The sequence below is a fragment of the Halictus rubicundus genome, chromosome 14 (genome assembly GCF_050948215.1).
Source record: "Halictus rubicundus isolate RS-2024b chromosome 14, iyHalRubi1_principal, whole genome shotgun sequence".
In the NCBI taxonomy this organism is placed as follows: domain Eukaryota; kingdom Metazoa; phylum Arthropoda; class Insecta; order Hymenoptera; family Halictidae; genus Halictus; species Halictus rubicundus.
In genome coordinates, this window is record NC_135162.1 from 4,653,957 (window position 1) to 4,658,559 (window position 4,603).

At 38.4% G+C, this 4,603-nt stretch overlaps 1 long non-coding RNA gene across 1 annotated transcript; it reads left to right on the forward strand.

Annotated features, from left to right (window-relative positions):
• LOC143360944 (uncharacterized) lies at positions 1-4,603 on the forward strand. Its single transcript, XR_013083383.1, has 2 exons — positions 1-399; positions 4,571-4,603. It is a non-coding gene; the product is annotated as an uncharacterized LOC143360944 (long non-coding RNA).

Sequence of the window (4,603 nt, forward strand, 5' to 3'; positions counted from 1 at the left end):
GACCATGCCGCTAAATCCGTCATCACTACAATAAAAAATGCAGGTATAACGGATAATTTCACAATCAAAAATATTGGCAGCAATAAACACATATTACAAACGTACAACATAGTAGAATACAAAAAAATATGTATCATATTAAAAAACAATAGCTTTAAATTCTTCACATACACCCCAAAAAATGAAAAATGCAAAGTAGTTTTACTGAAAAATCTAGACGGCGACTTTGATCCGGAAGAAATTTTATCGAACATAAAAAATCAGAGGACAGAAGGACTTAACTTCCTGAGCATAACCCAATTTAAAACCCGCAACTCGATAAAAAACAATAGGAGCCTGCCAATATTTTTAGTCAAGCTATCACCGGATAGCAATCTAGAAAAATTAAAAAATATTAAAGTAGTGTTGCACTCTGTAATCACTTGGGAAAGACTAAATAAATCGGTCCAAGTGCAATGCAGAAGATGCCAGAGGATAGGGCACGCCGCAGCGAATTGTAATCTAGAATATAGATGCGTAAAATGCGCCGAGAAACACAACCCGGGCGAATGTAAACTTCTCCCTTTAGATGACAAAAACAGAGCGGAAAACATGGACAAACCATACTGCGTAAATTGCAAAAACTTTGGACATCCAGCATCGTACAGAGGCTGCCCAAAATTAAAAGAAATTAAGCAGAAAATAGACGCAAGAAAAGAAAACATACGATTAGAGAAAGATAAAAAACAAATAATTAAAAGTAACTTTGTCAAAACAGGACTATCCTTCAGCTCAGTTTTATCAAATAAGAAACCAACACCATCAGATCACTCAGATCAAACACATTTGCTCCCCAATAACCAGACAAACCCAATCTCACAAAATACATTACTCGAACAAATCAAACAAATCATAGAGTCCACAGTAAACACACAAACAGCACGCCTTCTAACACAAATACAAGAGAACAGCAGTCGAATAAATACAATAGCCGACGCTTTAGAAATAGAATTCTAAATGGCTATAAACGCGGCCGGTAACAATAGTCAAAATAACCTGACCAGGGTAATACCCCACCGCACCATAAAAATCATGGAAATAAACGTCAACTCCCTTATAACAAACGAGCGAAGAGCATCACTCACAGATTTTCTCAAAGTGCACGACCCGGACGTAGTTCTTCTTTGCGAAACGAAGCTAAACGACAGGCACCGCGTTAACTTTAAAAACTATACTTTCCTTAGGAATGACAGGCCGAATGCTAAACAGGCTGGGGGAACAGGCATCTTAATCAAAAACAATATAAAATTCAAGCGCATCCAGCTAAACTGTCTCGAAAGTACGACCCTCGAATCAACCACCATACGACTAAAAATTCAGCAAAATAACTTATTTATAATAGCAGCGTACGCCACCAGTAGTTGCAAGAAAGAGTTCATGGCAGAGCTTAAAATGATTTTCGACAAACTAGACCTACGGAAGACAAACAACTACTTCATAATAGCAGGCGACCTAAACGCTAAACACGCAGACTGGCACAACCCCATAGATAACAAAAGAGGAATTTCATTAAAACACTGGCTACAACAAAACCAAATAGAGTATAAAGTTTCATTATTAAATACAGCAGTCCCATCTTTCCCGATAAGTGGCGCCTTTATCGATATCTGCTTAGCAGACAGCAGAATCAAATTCCATAACCTCCCCACCCCTGGTAGACTAGAATCACACGACTACGACAGCGACCATAGAGCAGTTGAAATGACAATCTCCCTCAACACCGACGAACCGATGGAAATTGACGAACCAAACCCAATCATTAAATATAACTTCAACAAGGCTGACTGGTACGAGTTTAAAACCTGCCTGCCTAACGGAAATAGACGACACAGACATACCAAACAAAAGAAACTTGACAATCGAAGAAATAGACAATTACATTGAGAAACTTAACGAAAACATTAACACTGCTATAGACCGGACAATACCTCGCATCACAAACGACTACAACTCGACAGACCGATACATTAACCCAACCATAAAGAACCTTAGAAAGCTGAAAAGCTCATTGATAACCAGAGTAAACAGACTGACCGCAATAAATAACTACAACCCCTCAAATGACACACAAATATCCCTACTGAAATACGCACTGAAAAAAGTAAGATACGAAATCAAGAAGGCCTTCCATGACTCAGTAAGCAACTACTGGAAAAATAGAATCTCGAACATTTCAATACACAAACCCAGAGAACTGTTCCCGTCCATAAACACAATCTTCCGTCCAAAAGAATTCGAGACCATAGACACATTAAAAATCCATAGCTCCAATACAGAAATCATCACGAACACTGGTATAGACCGGGACAACATACAGATCGACGATGACGGCAACTTACAAATCCTTGACATAAACGACAAATTAAATGTTTTAGGCGCACATTTTGAGAAAGCCCATACACAAAACGACCATATGGGAAAACCACAACTAACGAACATAATTACGCAGAAAGTAAACACGATAAAATCTGAAATAGACGAAGACAGACGCAACGACAGAACGGTGTGCACATTCTCAGATACAAACAGAGCCGAAAATCCAAACCCCGACACAATACCACCTAACTACTTCACCTCAACATACGATCTAGCTTTCACATTAAAAAACCTAAATAGTAAAAAATCATCCAGCTTCGACAATATTCCTAACATCGTATTAAAACACCTACCACCCCTATACATTTATAATTACAGCATAATATTCAATAACTGTCTAAACAGGGCGTACTTTCCAATAGCCTGGAAAACTGCTAAACTAATAGCTATAAAAAAAAAGGGGAAAAACAGCAGTGAACCGTCGAGTTACCGGCCAATCAGTCTTCTGCCCAACATAAGTAAAATATTTGAAGTCACGATAAACAAATCAATAGATTCCTTTTGCACAGACAATAGCTTAATACCCGAAACTCAATTTGGATTCCGATTCAAACATTCAACCATTCATGCTATCACCAAATTCACCTCGGACATATGTTGGGCCAGAAATGCCGGTGACTGCGTCGGCGCAGTATTCATAGATTTAGAGAAGGCTTTCGACACGGTTTGGCTGGATGGGCTTTTTTTCAAACTGACCAAAAAGAACTTCCCAATGCACCTCACCAAAATGATATGGGACATGGTGCACGGGAAGAAATTCTATGTCACCGAAGGTCACAACACCTCCTCCAAAATGTTCAAAGTGAAGAACGGTTTGCAACAGGGTACTGTCAATTCCCCCATCCTGTTCAGCCTGTACATGAGCGACCTGTTACAAATGTACGACCTGAATAGCGGCAACAATAAAGGGGCCATTGCATACGCGGACGACCTCCTAATATATACCAGCGACGACAAACCATCTAGACTAAAAACACGACTACAGGACATATTCAACAAAATTCAGGATTACTTTCATACTTGGAGATTAAAAATAAATATAAACAAATGCGAAACGATATTATTCAGACCGTACATCTCAAATATCTCAGACGCGAACAACGACGTACGGACGCACTCAAAACACTTCCAATTACATGACAGCAACGACATTAACATAAAAATACCACACAAACAGGTTGTCCGTTATTTAGGCGTACATCTAGATTTCAGACTGAATTTCAACGAACACGTCAATATCCAAATTGACAAAGCGCAAAAGGCATTTGCGGCGAACAAACGTATCTTTTACTCCAAAGAGCTCAACAGAAAAGTAAAAATACTATGTTACAAACTTCTGATAAGACCCATCATAATGGCATCCCAATCTGGTTCAACATCAGCGCGAGCACGATGGAAAAGATACGAATGTTCGAACGCAAATGCCTAAGAGCCTGCCTAAACGCTTATAGAACGCCAGAATCAAACTACACAAAGAAAGTAAGCAACCACAAGCTATTAGAAAAAGCAGAAATCATCCGCATAGACCTATTCATGCTAAAACTAATCAGAAACCATTGGGCGAACATACGAAACATCGACAACAACAGTCTCATACACAGCTCCGTTTACCCCAACCCGCAATATTTCGAAAGAACCAGACAAACAGGATACACGCCTCCGGAATCATTCATTTACTTCGATAGCATAGGACTCATACAGAACACTAACAGCCAACCAATAATCTACCATTTCAATAGGAAAAATTACAACAAAAAAATCACATACAACAACGATATCAGATTTGATGATACAGAAATGAGATTCCGTTACAAACTGACAAAGTATGACTTAGAAATTAATTATAAAGAAGACACCGAAAAATACTGGTGGCTAGATACAATAGACCGTTAGCAATTAAGTAGCTTATAAGAAACTCGTGCCAAATTGTAAAATACCCTAATTTAGATATAGTAATCGAACCGTGCCCTATCCTAGCATTAATTAAAGCGATATAGTCAGTAATTATACATTATAGACATTATAAATTTCTTCACTTTAGTTCTATTTGTATGTGCGTGATCGCGTTGTATGCAGAGTCTGTGATATATAGGTATGAATGTGTAGGTATGCAAGCGTGTAAATATGTACATAGAATATATTAGGCATAAACTAGATTAAGATACGCAATTGTTCCACCGAAACCAAA